This window comes from Hyperoodon ampullatus (assembly GCF_949752795.1).
Source record: "Hyperoodon ampullatus genome assembly, chromosome: 4".
In the NCBI taxonomy this organism is placed as follows: Eukaryota; Metazoa; Chordata; class Mammalia; order Artiodactyla; family Ziphiidae; genus Hyperoodon; species Hyperoodon ampullatus.
Window position 1 is genome coordinate 26,949,744 of NC_136917.1, and position 20,741 is coordinate 26,970,484.

The following is a 20,741-nucleotide window of genomic DNA, read 5'->3' on the forward strand; positions in this document are numbered from 1 at the left end:
ATACAGTAAGCGTGGCGCCACGGGTTGCCCAGGGCAACCGCGCGGGAACAGGATCCGCGGCCCGCGAAGGCGGCTACGTGGGAATCCGGGGGAGTGGCTCCTCTCAGTTTAGAGCGTTGTTCTTAGCAGGGGACGGTCGCAGAAACAGGTACCCCTGGGCAGACCCACACCGCAGTGACGGTGTCACACCGCGTGATAAGCGCAGGTGAGACCCACAACAGGTGCACGTGAGGGTCGTGCAAACCCCACTGCCTACTGAAACACATTCACTCATTCAACGGGTTGGACAAGAATTTCCAGACACAAGGCAGAATGTAAAAAAGATAGAATTTATTAAAGGGAAGGGTCGCTGCCAGAACAGCGGGCTTTCTGATAGGGAGAGCTGACCCCGACCATGGGTGTTGGTTTTTTTTTTTTGCGGTACGCGAGCCCCTCACTGTTGTGGCCTCTCCCGTTGCGGAGCACAGGCTCCGGACGCGCAGGCTCCGGACGCGCAGGCTCAGCGGTCATGGCTCACGGGCCCAGTCGCTCCGCGGAATGTGGGATCTTCCCGGACCGGGGCACGAACCCGTGTCCCCTGCATCGGCAGGCGGACTCTCAACCACTGCGCCACCAGGGAAGCCCACTTGTCTGTTTTTATAGCCAGGGAACAAAGGAACTTGCGAGTCATCTGCTGATTGGGTAGGGTATGCATACTTCCAGTGTGCAGAGTGGGGGAAGAACAGGACAAATACACTTCCTTATATGGGACGGGAAAGGAGCAGGGCAGAATGCCTGGGAGGGCTAAAAGATGTAATGAGGGACAGTGATGAGTCCCGTAACTCTCTGTTCCGGCGATGTTGGCCCTCTGAGTTTATCTTGTTCTTTGTCCTTGGAGCACCACATTTCTCCCTCTTTAAATAAGCAAATAAAACAGCAATCCTCCTTTAACATTGCACCGGTCCCACCTCGGTTAGCTGTAAGTCTAAAGCTCTCATATTCTGTACAACCACTCCTGCTGGAGAATTTATTTGTTCTCGTAGAGTGTTAATTTGCGCTGCTAGGTTGACAATCTGTTGTGTGAGTTCGAGAGCCGTCCGGCAGTGAAAATAGAGCTTAAAAGTCCAGCTGAGCCTGTTCCTATCCCAATGATGATCCCTAGGACTGGTATTACAGTGAGGGCTGCCTGCTTTTATGTGACCGAGTATAACGGAAGCAGGATACGGTCACTGATAAGGGTAAGGTCAGGAATAATGTATGCAAGGGTACAGGTCCCCATTCAGTTGGCTGGAAGGCATAAATAAGCATTGGATCAGCAAAGGAAACAGGTGATTTGGAGGGTCTAAGCAGATGTCTAAAGTGATGTTGAAGTAGGGTTTTCCTAAATGAGTACGGGAATGTTCTATGCCCCCATAGGTGGTAGCTAAAGTCATTCCAGCTAAAGGGGAGAGGCAAACAATCTTTGAGGAACGGGAAAAAAGTTATAAGCCCAGTTAAAAGAAGGAATAGTAGGGTTCCACCCTATGACATAGTACTCGGGTGTCTTGAGTTTTCTGTAGTCTTCTTGCTTAATATTAGAGGGTTGGAACCAAAAATTGTGGTTCTGATAGGGACAACTTGGGGATGGGCTGGGGCAGATGGAGGTCCCAAAATAGCTAGCCTGTGTCCAATTGGTGGTAACATTGGGAGGTTTGGGGAAGTAAATGCTGTAGAAAGGGGAATCAAAATAGTTAAGTATGGGGATAGTTTGTTTTGTCGTCAGTTACGAGGGAAACCCATGTTTGGGTAGGGGAAAGGGTGAACGTATGATTACAGGCCTGGGAAATATTGAGGAATTTACCTACAGGGGGCCCTGGTTGAGAGAGAGAGAGGATACACATAGAGGAGCCGGTTGTGCCATAGAGACTGAAGAGAATATGGGCCTTTGAAGGTTATAGTGAGGCCTCTGATGTATGTGGTTGAGAAGTATATGGTCCACTGTAGGTTTTACTCTAGAATTGACGGCCCATCCTGGTCTATCGAAATATGAGGGGGCTAAATAGGATTCAAGTTGGTTCATCTGGTGGAATGGGAATTGCCTTTAGGCCATACTGACGGGAGACAGTGGTAAACGTCCAACAGTTTCTGTATGACCCTGGTGAAGACTGGTTGAGGAGTTTGAGGGCTTCCTGAACTGGCGGTAAATATGGGTGACGACTGTATGTATACACAGGAATGGGAAAAGGGAGAAGAATCAGAACGGTTTTTAGGAGGCTATGTTTAAGTACTGATAAAGTTGGTCCGGGGTATAATCTTGAAAGTCTCCTTGGAGGGTTTTGTCCCATGCTAACTGATATATGTATTGTCGTTGTTGGGTTGGGGTTAGATTCAATAGATGGGGGTTTTGGAGGTTTATATCTTGTAATAAGGAGGAATAAAAGCGGAGTGCTGAGGCAGAAATCCAAGGCCAATCGGAGGGAGACGACTGAAAGGTTATACTGAGGAGATGACTCAGTGCACATTTAAATTAGGAGCGGATGGTGTGCGTGGAATTAGAGTTATACCACCTTTAGGGTATTTGAGTTAAGACAAAAATACCAAGAGGCAGTTCCACAGGAGTAGAACAGAATAACCCATGGGAGGGAAAAAGCCTAGAAAAAGGAAAGGAGGGTGACAAGATTAAAAAATCAGGCTATCGAGGCTTGAGGGCTGGGGGGGCATCACTTGTCTTTTGTAGAGGAAGCGGAGGCTGTCCAAAGACTCGCGACTATAGGAGGCATCTGGTGAATCACTGGTGGATTGAGGATTCTTGTCCTCTGGAGGAGGGGCTGCCTTTAGTCATGACATATGGATCCAAGGAGTAAAGCCTTGTATTTTGGCAGCTGTTGGGGTGGTCAGCAGGGCTTGGTATGGTCCTGTCCACACTGCTTCGAGTGGTCTCCATTCCTGTGGGTCTTAACATATACCCAGTCGCCTGCATATAAGTGGGGAGCGGTTTCTGAGAAATTAGGATCTGGCTTAGGACTATTTTGGTCCTGGTATTCCCAGATATTCTTAAGAGTCAATCCTGGGGCTTCCCTGGTGGCGCAGTGGTTGAGAGTCCGCCTGCCGATGCAGGGGACACGGGTTCGTGCCCCGGACCGGGAAGATCCCACGTGCCGCGGAGCGGCTGGGCCCGTGAGCCATGGCCGCTGAGCCTGTGCGTCCGGAGCCTGTGCTCCGCAACGGGAGAGGCCACAACAGTGAGAGGCCCGCGTACCGCAAAAAAAAAAAAAAAAAGAGTCAATCCTAACGTTGGGAGATACTGTACTAAATAGTGGGTCTCTGGATCGCCCAGCAGGTCTGTGCTTAAGAATGATCTTCCGGGCTTCCCTGGTGGCGCAGTGGTTGAGAGTCCGCCTGCCGATGCAGGGGACACAGGTTCGTGCCCCGGTATGGGAAGATCCCACATGCCGCGGAGCGGCCGGGCCCGTGAGCCATGGCTGCTGAGCCTGCGCGTCCGGAGCCTGTGCTCCGCAATGGGAGAGGCCACAGCAGTGAGAGGCCTGCGTACCGCAAAAAAAAAAAAAAAAAAAAAAAAAAAAAAAAAAAAAAAAGAATGATCTTCCACAGATTTCCTAAGGACTTATATGAGGCCTGGCCTTTGGACTAATCTAGACTCTTAAGAGAGCAATAGCAAGAAGGGTGACCCATGTCTGGTGTGTCTCTATTGCTAACTCAGGTATTTCTTGAGGGCTTGGTTGGCTCTTTCTACCTTGCCTGATGCCTGAGGGCGCCAAATGAAGATAACAACTGATTTGGAGGGCTTCGCTGATGCCTTGGGTCAGACCTGAAATAAACGCAGGGCCATTATCCGATTGTAATGAGCGTGGCATCCCAAACCGAGGTACGATACGTTCCACGAGGGTACTGGTAACCTTGGATGCTCAGTCTTAGTAGGGAAGGCCTCTACCCCTCCCATGAAGGTATCTACCATGACTAGGAGATACCTGAAGCCTTTACAAGGGGGCATGCAGGTGAAATACATCTGCCGATCTTCTCCTGGTTGGTTCCCCTGCCTTTGGATTCGATGGAACAGTGGTGGGGGTGTTTATAGCCCCTTCTTGGTTGACCCGGTGACAGACCGGACAGGCCTGGGATATAGATTGGAGGGTTGAGAGGATTCCTTTTCCTGTGAATACTGTCCCCACCAGTCTGAAGAGGGGTTTGGCTCCTAAATGGGTAGCCTGCTAAAGGCGGTTTAGAATCTTCCATTGGGAGGCTTCTAGTAAAAGAAGTTTGGTGTCTGGGCTCTGTAGCCACCCTTCAGGGGTTAGAGTGAACCCACGGTTTTGTCCCTCTAAGTTCTGATGGTGAGTACTGTTGTGGTGAAGTGTCTAAACTTCTTATCAGGGGAGCCTGTAGGACGTGTTGGGGGGCCCTCTGGCTTCCCTATCTGCTCTATTATTTCCTTTGGTTATGTCCAACAGGTCCTTCTGGTGTGCCCTGCAGTGGATGATAACTAATTCCTTAGGGGATTTTATGGCCTCTAATAGGTCCAGGATTTCTGGTCCATGTTTGATTGGGGTGTTATGTGTAGTCAGTAGGCCCCTTCCTTCCAAATGGCCGCATGAGCATGGACTACATGGAAAGCATATGCTGAGTCTGTGTAAATGTTAATTCGCAGTCCTTTTCCCAGTTGGAGCGCTCTAGTTAGTGCTATAAGCTCTGCTTTCCGGGCAGAGGTAGTTGCCCCATGGAGTGGGCCTGACTCTATCACCTCTGTTAAACTGACTATTGCATATCCCGAAACCTTTCAACCTTCTCAAATGAAACTACTGCTGTCTGTAAACCATTCTGCATCTGGGTTGGGTAAAGGGGTGTCCTGTAGATCTGGCCTAGCACTGTAGGCATGATCAACAACTTCTAAATAGGAATGTAGTAGAGGGGTGTTGGGATTTGGGCTGGGCAAGAGAGTGGCATGGTTTAGAGTGGTACAAGGCTTGACTGATATTTCTGACCCCTCTAAGAATAAAGCTTGATTTTTTTTTTTTTTAATTTTTCGCTGTGTTGGGTCTTCGTTGCTGCACGCAGGCTTTCTCTAGTTGTGGTGAGCAGCGGCTACTCTTCGTTGTGGTGTGCGGGCTTCTCATTGAGGTGGCTTCTCTTGTTGTGGAGCATGGGCTCTAGGCGTGCAGGCTTCAGTAACTGTGGCGTGCGGGCTTCACAGCTGTGGCTCGTGGGCTCTAGAGTGCAGGCTCAGTAGTTGTAGCGCACGGGCTTAGTTGCTCCATGGCATGTGGGATCTTCCCGGACCAGGGCTCGAACCTGTGTCCCCTGCAATGCCAGGCGGATCCTTAATCACTGCGCCACCAGGGACGCCCCAGCTTGACATTTTTGGATTCTACTATCTGAAATTCAACAGAATGCCTTGGAATTAAGGACATCCATGACCTGGTGCGGAGTGTCAACAGTAAGCGGTTGTCCTGTTGTCAGTTTGGAGGCTTCTTCTGTTAGTAGTGCCGCAGCAGCTAATGCCCTTAGACAGGGAGACGATCCCTGAAATGTCAAGTCTAGGGTTTTAGATAGGTAGGCCACTGGGCATTAAGATGGTCCCAAGGATTGTGTCAACATTCCCAGAGCTACCGCCATTTTCTCATGAACAAAGAGAGAGAAGAGTTAAGTCTGGTAAGCCTAGGGCCGGGGCGTGACTAGAGCCTTCTTTATTTGTTTAAAGGCTGCCTCCATTTCAGAGATCCATTCAAGAGTGAGATCTTCTGGTCCTTTGAGAGCCTCATAAAGAGGCTTAACTAACAGGCCATAAGTAGGGATACAAATTCGGCAGAAACCTGCCAACCTAAAAAGGTTCTAAGCTGTTGTTTAGTAGCTGCCATGGCCAATTAGGGCGTGGGCCTGTCGTTCTTGGGGGACGGAGTGGGGAGTCCCCCGGTTTGGGGCGGGGAGCGGTCAGAGCTCACTCAACCTGCTAAATACAAAAGGATAGGGACGCTGACCGCGCGGGGAGGTGGCGGCCTGCAGGTGGCTCGGCTTGCGGAAGTCACGCAGGGCCTGCTCTAGGGGGAGGCTCGGACGTGGTGGTTAGGACGGGAGATGGGATGCTGAGGTCACCGGGCCTAGCTCGGCTTGCGGGGCGGCGCGCCGGCGTCCGGCCGGCTCCCGAGGGGTGGGGGGGCCCTGAGCTTGGGGGCGGCGGGCCGGGCCGCCGGCTCGGGGCTCCGGTCCAAGGGGCGCGTCCCCACACCTCTGCCGCCTCACCTGGCTCGCTCCCGTCGCCCGCTGCTTCCGCCGGCCCCGCCTCTCCTGGCGCCGCGCCGCGCCCGCCTCCGCTGAGAGAAGCTACGCCGCGTCCCGCCGCGGTCGCCGCTGACCGTATCCCGGACTCCGCGCTCCTTAATATGGCGCCGGTCGCGACTCCGCGCCGTCCGGTGCCCTCCGGCGGGCGCGCTCCCGTGGCCGGCCACGCCCCCGCGCCGGCGCGTTGCGTGCCCCGGCCCCGTCCCCGCTCCGTGCGGCTGCGCCTGCGCGTCTCAGGCGTCGCAGGAGGACGTGACGTAGCCCGAGATTCGAATCAATACAGGAAGCGTGGTGCCATGGGTTGCCCAGGGTAACCGCGCGGGAACAGGATCCGCGGCCCTCGGAGGCGTCTACGTGGGAATCTGGGGGGCGTGGCTCCTCTCAGTTTAGGGTGTCGTTCTTAGTAGGGGACAGTCGCAGAAACAGGTACCCCTGGGTAGACCCACACCGCAAGGATGTAGTCACACCGCGTGATAAGCGCAGGTGAGACCCACAACAGGTGCAGGTGAGGGTCGTGCAAACCCCACTGCCTACTGAAACACATTCACTCATTCATTCAACAAACACTTATTGCATTCCTATGAGTGCGCCTCCAGGCCCTCCAAACAGGGAACAAAACAGATAAAAATCTCTGCTCAGGGGCTTCCCTGGTGGCGCAGTGGTTGAGAGTCCGCCTGCCGATGCAGGGGACACGGGTTCGTGCCCCGGTCCGGGAAGATCCCACATGCCGCGGAGCGGCTAGGCCCGTGAGCCATGGCCGCTGAGCCTGCGCGTCCGGAGCCTGCGCTCCGCAACGAGAGAGGCCACAACAGTGAGAGGCCTGCGTACCGCAAAAAAAAAAAAAAAAAAACACAAAAACCTCTGCTCAAAATATGGGCAAAGGGTCCAAATGGACATTTCTCCAAAGAAAATAATGGCCAATTCATGAGAAAATGGTCACCACCTTTAGTCCATGGAGAAATGCAAATCAAAACCACAGAGCTACCACTTTAGCCTACTGGATGGCTGTGATTTAAAAAATAATAATAAAAATAAACACCCCATCACCCCAACCCAGGAAAATAAGTGTTGACAAAGACGTGGAACCCTCATACATTGCTGTGGGATTGTAAAATAGGGAAGCGACTATGGGAACACTGGCTGTTACCCATAAAGTTATATGTAGAATTACCAGATGGCCCAGCTATTCCACTCCTACAGTTGGAGATCTGTGTGAAAATTAGTAAACAGAAACCTCATTTAAAATGGAGTGGGGAGTTCCCTGGAGGTCCAGGGGTTAGGACTTGGAGCTTTCACTGCCGTGGCCTGGGTTTGATCCTTGGTCGGGGAACTAAGATCCTGCAAGATGCACCTCACGGCCAAAAAAAAAAAAAAGTGGAGTCAGGAAGCCAGAATGGGGCATTGTTAATTCCTATTGTAACTGAGCAGGACACTATGGAGCCTTCCCGGAACAGACACACACCCCCCCACCTCCATGTCCTCCGCCTGCCTCCTTTTTTGCTGTTGTTTTAAAATACTTATTTATTTGGCTGCGTCAGATCTTAGTTGCGGCATGCAGTGCGTGGGCTTCTCCAGTTGCAGTGCACAGGCTTTTCTCTAGTTGTGGTGCATGGCCTCTCTAGTTGTGGCCTGCAGGCTTAGTTGCCCCGTGGCATGTGGGATCTTAGTTCCCCAACCAGGGATTGAACCCACGTCCCCTGCATTGGAAGGCGGATTCTTAACCACTGGACCACCAAGGAAGTCTCTACCTGCCTCTTGTCTGTAGAAGAGCTTTAGCCTTCTAGGCCTTCCCCAAGTTCAAAAGAGTAAATTTTATCAGAAGTGAGAAAATGCAGAAAGGAAGGAAAACAGTCAAGCAAGACAAAATAATCATAATATTTTAGCCATTAAACAAAGTCAAGGACTTTTAGTTCGTCCTCAAGGGCTATAGATGATATTCTGAGCCATGTCCTTTGAGCTGTTTTGCAGATACTGAAACCCCCACCAGGTGGAAGAAGTTAACTGTATGATGCCCACAAGCACGTAGACCCCACACCGGTTGGAATCAGAAGGCTGATGATGTTGACTCCCAGTTACCTCACCATCAACCAATCAGAAGAATGTCCATGAGCTGATCACACACCCCACAAACCCTCTCCCTTACCCTGTCTTTAAAAACCTTTCCCTCCTACGCAGTTGGTGGGAATGTAAGTTGTTGGTACAGCTCCTATGGAAAACAGTCTGGATGTTCCTCAGAAAACTAAAAATAGAATTACCATGTGATCCAGCAATCCCACTCCTGGGAATATACCTGGACAAAACTATAATTCAAAAAGATACATGTTTTTTTTACTCCTATGTTCATAGCAACACTGTTCACAATAGCCAAAACGTGGAAACAACTTAAACTACAGTCTGAACCCCCAGTTTTCTCCAATGGACTTTTTGTTTATAACAACCCATCAACAGCTGAATGGATAAAGAAGATGTGGTACATACAATGGAATACTACTGAGCCGTAAAAAAAAGAATGAAATAATGCCATTTTCAGCAACATGGTTGCAACTAGAGATTCTCATACCAAGTGAAGTAAGTCAGAAAGAGAAAGACAAATACCCTATGATATCACTTATATGTGGAATCTAAAATATGGCACAAATGAACCTATCTACAAAACAGAAACTGTCTGATTTATCTCTTTACCCAGGCCCAGGACCAGATTCAATAAACATGTGTCTAATATTTACTGTTCCTCGCCCCAAACCAAGATCATCGACATTCCAGCTAAAATGTAACCTGTAGAACTAAATGAAACAATTCAGATGCACTATACCTTTAAAAAAATTCTGATGGTGATGAAAAAATGTCCAAATCCATAATACTTCTCACTTCCATTTCAGATTGAATTTGATGCACCTGCAGGGAGAAAAGAAAGTGAACAACATTGTATCTGAATGGGAATTCTGCCATCTGACTTGGTTGTTTTACAGTATTTTAAATAAAGATGGCATTGACAGGGCTAGGATTAGGGTGAGGCCAGGGACGTGAGATGTGCAGAGGCAAGGCTGGATTCTGTCTTCATTTAAAAGTTTGCAATTTTTGCCTTAATTTTGATTTTTTTAAGATATTGCATTAACGAGGGAGAGATGCAGCTGTCGTTATGGAAGGACAAGATGGGAGATCATTCATTGTGTATTAGTTTCCGATTGCTGCTGTAACAAATTACTACAAATTTAGTGGCTAAAAACAACAAAAGTTACTATTTTGCCTTTCTGCAGGTCTGAAGTCTGAATTGGGTCTCACAGAGCTAAAATCCAAGCGTGGGCAGGGCTGGTCCTTCCGGAGGCTCCAGGGCAGCATCGGTTCCCGCCTTTTCCAGCTTCTAGAGGCGCCGCATCCCTGGCTCGCGGCCCCTCCTGCATCCTCACAGCCAGCAGCGCAGCATCTCCTGTCTCTCTCTGCCTCCGACCCCCCCGCCTCCCTCTTATAAGGACCTTGTGATGACACTGGAACCCCCAGGGAATCCAGGGTCATCCCCATCTCAGAGGCCTTAACTTAATCCCACTTGCAAAGGTTTTTTTTTTTTTTGCAAAGATCTTTTAAGACCATGTAAAATAACATATTCAAATGTTCTGGGGATTAGGGCATGGACTTCTTTGGGGGGTGGGTCATTATTCAGCCTGCCACGTTTGCGGTGTTGGCCCTGTTTTGCTTTATGATTGTGATGGGTGGATACACAAATTTACACAGGCATAAAATTATACAGAACTTAATACACCCACACATCAAGGACTACAAGAACAACCGGTGAAATCTGAATACAGTTGGTGTATTGTTATCAATATTACGATATCACGATATTACACTAGTGTTTTGTGTGTCTTTTGCACCCAGTTACCATCGGGGAAAACTGGGTGAAGGGTACACTGCATCATCTGTATTATTTCTTACAACTGCATGTGACTCTACACTCATCTCAATATAAAAGTCTATTTTATTTTATTTTAATAAGTTGTGAAATATCATAATTTATTCTTAGTTTTCATGTAACTTAAAAAAATAACTAATTATGTAATTAATTTATTTTTGTCTGCGTTGGGTCTTCGTTGCTGTGCACGGGCTTTCTCTAGTTGCGGCAATCGCGGGCTACTCTCCTTTGCGGTGTGCGGGCTTCTCATTGCGGTGGTTTCTCTTGCTGAGGAGCACAGGCTCTAGGCGCGCGGGCTTCAGTAGTTGTGGCTCGCGGGCTTAGTTGCTCTGTGGCATGTAGGATCCTCCCAGACCAGGGCGCAACCCGTGTCCCTTGCACTGGCAGGCGGATTCTTAACCATTGAGCCACCAGGGAAGTCCCCTAAACGTCTATTTAAAAAAAAAAAAAATTGCGTTAAGGACTTCCCTGGCAGTCCAGTGGTTAAGACTCTGCGTTTCCACTGCAGGGGGCGCGGGTCCCATCCCTGGTTGGGGAACTAAGATCCCGCATGCCACATGGCATGGCCAAAAAAAAAAAAGAGCATTAAGATATTATTGATCTTATTGACTCGGTTTGGGGGGCCCCCCTTCAATTTTGTGCTCACTCCCCACACTGATGAGCAAATTGTTTATCTGTTTCACATGCAGAGAGCATTATTTATTTACTTATTTATTTGGGTAGCGCTTGCACAGCATGTGGGATCTTATTTCCCTGACCAGGGATCGAACTAGTGCACCCTGCAGTGGAAGCGTGGAGTCTTAACCACTGGACCGCCAGGGAAGTCCCAGAGAGCATCGTTTAATCCTTACTTATTTATTTATTTATTATTGTTTTTAGCACAAGTTCATGTTTTGGCATGTAGAAAGAAGCCCAGAGGAGTGACAGAGCCAGTAAACATTCCATAAATATTTCCGAGCTCTGCACTGGGTGCCGAGAGAGAAGAGGGGGCTGCAGGAGCCCAGGGAGAGTCTCTCAGTCAGGCTGGGCTGAGGCAGAGGCCAAGCTGGATGACCAAGCTGAAATCGAAAATATAACAAAGTATGGTGGGTTCATTGTCCTCCCCACCCCCTTCCCAGAAAGGCATGTTCAAGTCCTAACCTGGTACCTGTGAACGGGAGGTTATTTGGAAATAAGGTCTTTGCAGATGTGATAGCTTCAGATGAGGTCATACTAGAGTGGAGTTGGAGTGGGAGGGTGAGGCAAATCCAGTGACTGGTGTCCTTACAAGAAGAAGGAAATTCAGACACAGACACAGGGGTGCCACGGGATGACAAATCAGAGACTGGAGTGCTGTGTCTACAAGCCAAGGGACACCAAGGATTGCTGGCCACACCAGAAGCTGGAAGAGATAGGAATAACCCTCCTTTATAGCCTTCAGAGGAAGCATGGCCCTGCCCACACCTTGAATTTAGACTTCTGGCCTCCATGGCCTTGCTCAAAGGTAGAGGAGCCTCATATACCCAGAGAAAACTCTAATTCAAAAAAATACATGCACCCCAACATTCATAGTGGCACTCTTCACAATAGCCAATACATGGAAGCAGCCTAAGTGTCCATCAACAGATGAATGGATAAAGAAGATGTGTTACATATATACAATGGAATATTACTCAGCCGTAAAAAAGACAGATAATGCCATTTGCATCAACATGGATGGACCTAGAGATTATCATACTAAGTGAAGTAAGTCAGACAGAGAAAGACAAATACCACATGATATCACTTAAATATGGAATCTAAAATAGGATACAGATGAACTTATTTACAAAACAGAAACAGACTCACAGACATAGAAAACAAACTTATGGTTACCAAAGGGGAAAGAGGGTGGGGGAGGGATATATTAGGAGTTTGGGATTAGCAGATGAAAACTACTGTGTATAAACTAGATAGGGACTTTCTTGGTGGTCCAGTGGTAAAGATTCCACCTTCCAATGCAGGGGACGTGGATTCGAATCCTGGTTGGGGAACTAGATCTCACATGCCGTGGGGCAACTAAGCCCGCATGCCACAACTAGAGCGCCTGTGTGCCACAACTAGAGAGAAGCCCACAGGCCACAATGAAAGATCCTGCATTCCTCAATGAAGATTCCATGTGCCACAATTAAACACCCGACGCAGACAAAAAATAAAAAAGAATTGTTAAAAAAACTCATTAATATTTAAAAGTAAAATAAAATAGATAAACAACAAGGACCTACTGTATAGCACAGGGAACTATATTCAATATCTTGTAATAACCTATAATGGAAAAGAATCTGAAAAAGAATATATATGCATAACTGAAAAAAAGAATATGGATACCTACACATAGATGTATATGTATAACCAAATCACTTCGCTGTTCACCTGAAACTAACACAACATTATAAATCAACTATACTTGAATTAAAAAAAAAAAAAAAAAGCAGCAGAGCCTCAGAACCGAAGGTGGGTGGTTTTGGGCTTGGCACAGACTGCTCTCTTGCTATCAGTTCCCCGCAAGCCTGAAGGTTCAAGATTCCAAGTTCTAGGACATACACAGGCCCGGCTTTTGGGTGTGGCTTCCCATATCTGCTTCCTGCACCCCTGGGTCTATCTCCACTCACTCCCAGAGCATCCTTGGGCCCGATCACACCTGGCATGCTGCCCCGAAACCTTCCAGAGTCAACACAGCACCCAGGGTAGTCCTGTGTGGACATAAGTCTGAGCCACTAAACGTGGTCCAGATGGCAGCCCTGCGAGCCAGGCAGGTCCACTGTAAAGCCAGTTCTCTGGGGTCAGCTTTCCAACACACAGGAAGACAATAGAAAAGTAACACACTACTATGTATACGATAGATAACCATCAAGGACCTACTGTAGAGCACAGGGAACTCTACTCAATATACTTCAAAAATTTTTTATTTATCTTATTATTTATTTATTTATTTAGGCTGTGCCGGGTCTTAGTTACGGCATGTGGGATCTTTAGTTGCAGCATGCGGGATCTATTTTCTGACCAGGGGTCAAACCCGGGCCCCCTGCATTGGGAGACTGGAGTCTTAACCACTGGACCACCAGGGAAGTCCCTCTACTCAATATTCTGTGATAACCTATATGAGAAAAGAACCTAAAAAAGAATGGAAATAGGTGTATGTATAACTGAACCTCTATGCTGAACACCTGAAACTAACATTGTAAACCAATTATACCCCAATAAAATTTAAAAAAAGAAAAGTAACAATAATCGGGATGTCGGCTCCATGAGGCCAGAGACGGTCTGTTTGTTTTCTGCCCTCTGTCCCAGGATAGCGCCTGCCACACAGCAGATAATAAATATTTGTAAAATGAATAACTGAATGTTTAAACCAGCAGTTGGCCTATCAAAGTGACTTCCTTGCTGTGTGTGGCATGTTTGATGTTTTTCGTTAATCGCCCTCATGTTTTAAAGGGGAGATTGCATGTAAAATCAATTGCTGCCTGGCTTCCCTTAAAAATAGAACATCTAGGGAACTTCCCTGGTGGTCCAGTGGTTGGGACTCCATGCTCCCAATGCAGGGAGCTCGGGTTCAATCCCTGGTCAGGGAACTAGGATCCCACATGCCACGCGGTGTGACCAAAACATAAATAAAGATTTAAAAAATTTTTAAAAAGGAACATCTGGCCACAAAGGCCAATGACTGGCTGGAGAGGGGTGGCAGCCACCCATAGAAGGAGCCTGGGTGCCCCAGGCCCCCGTTATGTTTGATTCACCCCCTTATGCTTCTTGCCTGATCCAGAAAGCAGGAGATGGCTGAGAACAGGACCCTGAGTAGCCAGGCGAATTCTGTCCCCTGATCAAAGTGATCACCTTGTGAAGGCTGCCAGCTCGCCCTGAAGGGGCTGCTGTCACATCCCTAACATATGTCAAAATAAAATAGTACAGTAAAAAGAATTCAAGCAGCACAGGGAGGTATAAGACTTAAAGTAAGTACTCTGGGTAAATTGTTGGCCATTTTTCAAAAATTTTACCCATGTGTAATTTACATATCTAAATCCATTTATGTAAATGAAATCACATTATTGATGCTGTGCCTTGCTCTCTTCACTTTTTGGAAGTACATCTTGGACCACTTTTCATACAATGTGGGTAGATCTTCCCATAATTTTGTAGGTCTCAAACCCATGTCCCCTGCATTGGCAGGCAGATTCTTAACCACTGCGCCACCAGGGAAGCCCTTTTTTGCCATTTTAAATAATGTTGCAATGAATACTTCTTTTTTCACTTTTCTTTACACTAGTGTCAGTGAAATTCCTCAAAATGGATTTGCAGACTCAAAGGTTCTGCACTTAAACGTTAAGACACTTTTCAAATGTTTAACTTTGAAATGTTTAAACACTGAGAATAGAAGTAGCCCTCCTTTTCCCTGCCACCTATTTTTCCACCAGTTTATTGAGGAAACTTTCAGATGTACAGAAAAGTTGAAAGAATTTTACAGTGAACTGTCATATGCCCACCGTCCACTTTCTCCGATGAACATTTTACTATATTTGCCCTATTATGTATTTATCCATCCTTTTATCCATCCATCAATATATCTCACTTTTTATGCATCTCCAAATAAGTCACACACTTCACATCCATTAAGATGGCTACTATCAAAACAGAAAATAACAAGTGCTGGTGAGAATGTGGAGGAATTGGAATCCTTGAATGTTGCTGCTGGGAATGTAAAATGGTGCGGCTGCTGTGGACAAAGTTCAGCAGTTCCTCAAAAAGTTAAACATAGAACTACCATATGATCCAGCAATTCCACTCCTGGGTATATGCCCAAAAGATGTGAAAATAGGGAATCAAAGAGGAACTTGTACACCAATGTTCAGAGCAGCATTATTTACACTAGCCGAAAGGTGGAGACAATCCAAATGTCCATTGAAGGATGAACAGATAAACAAAATGTGGTCCATTCATGCAATAGGAAGGAAATTGTGATTCGCTACAACGTGGATGAACCCCGAGGATAAGTATGCTCAGTGAAATAAGCCAGACACAGAAGGACAAATATTGTTTGATCCCACTTTCTAAGCTTCCTAGAGTAGTCAAAATCAGAGACAGAAAATATAATAGAGGTTACCAGGGCCTGAGGCCACTGTGAATAATGCTTTGATGAACATGGATGTACAATTATCTGAGTCCCTGCTTTCGTTTCTCTTGGGTGTAACTAGGAGTGGAATTGCTGGATCATATGGTTGTTCTATGTTTAACTTTTTGAGGAACCGCTATATTCTTTTTTTTTTTTTTTTTTTTTTTTGCTTTACGTGGGCCTCTCACTGTTGTGGCCTCTCCCGTTGCGGAGCACAGGCTCCGGACGCGCAGGCTCAGCGGCCATGGCTCACGGGCCCAGCTGCTCCGCGGCATGTGGGATCCTCCTGGACCGGGGCACGAACCCGTGTCCCCTGCATCGGCAGGCGGACTCTCAACCACTAGCGCCACCAGGGAAGCCCCCGCTATATTCTTTTGACACAATCACTTACAAGCTCTCTTTTCTCTGGCTGGTGGGAGCCAGTAGTGGCTTGGACCTTCATGGGGGCGGTAGATGAGCAAAGTGCCTGAATTCCGACTCTATTTCAGAGGTAGAGTTAACAGGACCCTGGAGGTCTAGGATGGGGAGGCTAATGGTTCATGGTTGCTCCATCCTTCCTACGTGTCAAAAACCTTGTACTTAGCCTTAACAGAACTCTTTCTTCCAAATGCCATATCCAATCCAGCCACAAATCCTGTTGGCTCCACCTTCAGAATTAATCCAGAATCTGAATACTTCTCTCTCCCTTCACCGTCCCTCCTGTCTGTTTTCTACTCACCAGCCTGAAGGATCCTGTTAACAGTCAGAGTACGCCATTTCCCTGATTACGACACTCCAGTGGTTTCTCATTTTGTCAGAGTAAAGCCAAGTCCTTCCTAAAACTGCCCACCCATACATGCACCAACGTGACTATATTTTCCTCCTTAGCCTGTCACCACCTAATAAGTATTTTTACTTATCCTATTACTGTTTGTCTCCTTCAGACAACCAGACTGTGAGGTTGATAAGGGTATGGGCTGCAGGCCGTCTTGTCCTCAGCGCCCATAAACTATTTGTTAAATGAATGAATAAATGAACGACGGGCTCAAGTCCTTGTTTTCATCCCTCCCAATCTCGCGTCTAGCGACGCGAGTCCATTGGCCGCGGCCCTGAAACTTGACCACGCCCCAGGGACATTACGCATGCTCTATCGCTATCCGGCCCCACCTCCGGGCTGAATAGGCACAAACCATTTCCACTCGTCGTACCGGCTGGGGAGGCCGGAGAAAATCTCTTGCAGGGAAAGGATGGAAGTTGCCCTTCCTTTCCCTGAGAAATGCCCTTACACTCCGCCTGATGTGTGAGTGTGAGCTATGGCACCGGTGCTAACTCGCGCTTCCGGGCCTCCTCACGCTACGGAGCCTTTGACTAGATTTCCCCCTCGGTGCTGCGTTGGTACCGTCCGGCCCTATCACGTGGGCGGCAAGATGGCGGCCCCCAGGGCGCTCTAGGAGCATCGCGTGTGGTGGCAGCGGCGGGAGCAGGCCGGTCCGGTAGGTCTTCTGATCCGGGAGCTCGCTGGGGAGTTCCGGCGGCGGGGGAAACGTGGAGGACGCCTCGTTAGGGGTCCCGGCTCTGGGATTCTTTGGCTGGGGGGATCGGAGGGCTTCCTTCTGACAGATCCCGGCGAGCTCTTCCCCACGAATTCTGGAGACTCTGCCTCCGGGGATCTCTTCACTAAAGAGTCAGCACGTGGGGCGGGGGTCCCATGTTGGGCAACCCCTTTCTTGGGGTTCTGGGAGAACCAACCTGTGAGGGATCCAGTACTGGGGGATCCACATAAACAGAGCTAGAGACACCCAGTTCCTGGGAGTCTCTTCCAAGGAGCGTTGGGGAGCTGGTCGTCGCTGGGGGATCCTGCCAGCAGCCCCGAGGTATGCCGTGTCGGGGCCACCCCTCTCTGAGGGGCGCGTCTAGTTATCGGAGATCTTTTTGTTGGGAATTCTTGGTTTAGAGAATCCTCAAGGGGGCGGATTTCCAGCATCCAGAATGTCTCTTACTCCATCCCTCCCTTACTAATTCTACGTGTCTGTTTCTAAGACACGCCTTCACAGGGGTGAGCGGATTCCCAGATTCTGCCTTGGTTGGGGGCTGATGCCCTCAACCCCATGTCCATACCCCTGTCCCCCTTCCCATTGAAAAATGGGCCTAATATATGGGTAGCGGGCTTCCAGGTGTACCCCCTTACTTGTCCTCCTGCGTATAGAGGTGGGTGTTGGGCTCCCTGTGCAGATTTTTTTTTAATAAATTTATTTATTTATTTTTGGCTGCGTTGGGTCTTCGTTGCTGCGCGCAGGCTTCCTCTAGTTGCGGCGAGCGGGGGCTGCTCTTCGTTGCGGTGCGCAGGCTTCTCACTGCGGTGGCTTCTCTTGTTGAGGAGAACAGGCTCTAGGCGCGCGGGCTTCAGTAGTTGTGGCACGCGGGCTCAGTAACTGTGATTCGCGGGCTCTAGAGAGCAGGCTCAGTAGTTATGGCGCATGGACTTAGTTGCTCCACGGCATGTGGGATCTTCCCGGACCAGGGCTCGAACCCGTGTCCCCTGCATTGGCAGGCGGATTCTTAACCACTGCGCCACCAGGGAAGGCCCTCCCTGTGGAAATATTTAATACCAGCTCTGGTTTATCAAGTGCCTACTAAGTACCAGCAGTGGGTACTAAGTGCTCTATGAGCATCATTCCATTCACAGCAACTCTGTGATGTCCATGTGCCCTTTACGCCTATTTACAGAATGATACAGATTTATACTGTGTATAAACCACTCAGTACCGTGCCTGGCAGGCAGTGGGTGCCCAGTTCATTCAACAATACTTACTGAGTGCCCGCTGCCATAGCGACAGACACTGTGCTGGGCCTTGGGGATACAACAGCGAACAAAATAGTGTGTGTCTCTCCTTTGTGTCTTGAGGGAGGCCCTGTACAGACCAGGATTCATGAGCCCTGGGCGCTGTCTGCACTTGACTTGCTGTGTGACCCCAGACAGGTCACAGCTCATCTGTGTAGAAGAAAGAGTTGGGTCTCGATGGTCCATGATGCCTTGCCAGCTTGCTCACCCCTGGCTTCTGTGGTTTCTGATGATCACTCTTTTGCATGTCACCTCCTTTGATGGTCACCTGTGCGCAGGCAGCTGCACTTCCCTCATTATACCTGCTCAGCCCTACTGACGCCTCTGGGAGCTACAGCCTGCTTGTCAGGTTCACGAAGCATGTCATTGGTCTGGAGGATGGAGCCCAGCCTCAGCTGTGTCCTTTAATCTTAATCCATCTATTCAACATGGCGTTTGTGGTTTAGAGCTTGACTCGGGAGTCCAGCTGCCTGGATTTATAACTCTTCAGCGGTTCCTAAGCAAGTGATTCACCTCTCTGTGCTTGTGTGTCCTCTCCAGTAAAACAGTGACAATCATGGTGCTTGTCTCAAAGAGTTATGGCGAGGATGGAATGAGTTCAGGAATGTAAAGGGCTTAGAAGAGATGTGTGGCACATAGCACATCCTTTGTAAATGTCAGATGCTGTTATTATTATGGTCATTTTTCTCACCGAGGAGTTGTGGGCTGGGAGTCCAGCCGTGACCAAGAGAGACTCAGTCCCTGCCTCCAGAGTTCTCATACGAGGGTTAAGACCAACCATAAGCAGCTAAACCGAAATATCAAATATGATATCTCGTGGTGGTAATTGCTTCAAAGAAAGATAAAGCAGAACAAGACCGGGATCAGGGAAGGCTTCCCCGAGGAGGTGGCATTTGCGACCCAAGGAAATGAGAGAGTGAGCATGGGGGCATTTGGTGAAGAGTGTTCTTGAGGGCTAGAATAGCCCGTGCAGAGACCCTGAGGCAGGACCGTGCCTGGTGCATTGGAGGAACAGTGGGGAAGCCTGGTTGGTGGAGCAGAGTGAGTGAGGGGGAGAGAGGGAGGAGGGGAGGGTGGGGAGGTGATGGGGGCAGGTCGTGCAGGGCCATTGGGACAGTTAAGGAGTTTGGAGTCTTGAGGCCCATAGGAGGATTTTGTGAGGGAGTCACAGGGTCCAGTTTATATACTGAAAGGATTCTTGTATCAGTTACCTGTGCTTTGTAACAAATTACCCCATAGTTAGTAGCTTTAAAGAATAGTAAACACTACTTCCCACAGTTTCTGTGGGCCAGGGATCTGGGCCTGGTTTAGCCAGGTGGTTTTGGCTCTCATCTCTTGTGATGTTGCAGTGCAGACACTGGCTAGGGCTGTGTCATCTGAAGGCTGGAGAAGCTGCTCTCAACCCGCTGCTCTCACCTGGCTGTTGGTGGGAGGCCTCGTTCCCCACCACGTGGGCCCCTACATACGGCTGGTTGAGCCTCCTCACAGTATGGCTGCTGGCTTCTGCTAGAGCCAGCAAGGAGGAAGCCACAGTGTCTCTTATGACCCTCAGAAGTCACAGTGCCATTTCTCCCATATCCTGTTATTCACCCAGGTCAGCCCTATTTGGTGTGGGAGGGGGGCCACACAGGACATGGATACCAGGAGGTGGGGGTCATTGAGGGTCATCTTGGGGACCAGCTACCACATTCCCTCTGGCTGCTGTGTAGAGAGCAGACCAGCAGAGGTCATTGCCAGTGGACAGTAAGTCCCCTACATACAAACCTTCAAGTTGCGAACTTTCAAAGATGTGGACGTGCATTCACATGTCCAGTAAGTTAGTTCACGTGTCTGGCGTACCTTGTCACGTGTGTGCATCCTCTACAAGTGGTTGTGCTTTTGTGTTCTTTACAGTACTGTATAGAGTACAGTAGTACAGTATCTTTATTTCAAGCCCAGGATGTCCGGAAGCAAGCGTAAAAGTGGTGATGTAGCTGGTACTGCTAAGAACCGCCAAGCAATAATGATGGAAACAAAAGTGAAAATAATTGAGAGACTGGAGCCAGGTGAAAACATGGTAGACGTCACTCGTTCTTGTAACATGAATTGTTCAGCCATCAGAACAATTCTAAAGAAGAAGGACAAGATCATGGCACATGTGAAATCTGCTGTACCAATGATGTTGACGATAATACCAAAGAAGTGTGGAAAAGAGATGGAGGAGATAGAGAAACTTCTCAATGTCCTTTATTTTTTTTTTTTGTTTTTTTTGTTTTGTGTGTGTGTTATCTGTGTGAAAAGTATTATAAACCTATTACAGTACTCTATAGCTGATTATGTTAGTTGGGTACCTAGGCTAACTTTGTTGGACTTATGAACAAATTGGACTTACAGAAGCGCTCTCGGAATGGGAACTCGTTTGTATGTAGGGGACTTCCTGTATGGGCCAGAGGCACAGAGAGGGCAAGTACCTTAGGGAAGGCCACACAGCAAGTAGGCAGGGTCGGAGCCGGGCTTTGAACCCAGATGCCCAGGCTGGTCAGCAGTTAGGAAACCACCCCCCACCCCCAAGGTCCTAACACTGAAACGAACAAGTCAGCGAGCGGCGAAGGGCGCCTCTCACCTGGCCTCTTGGTTTTCTGCTGCAGGTTCTTGAG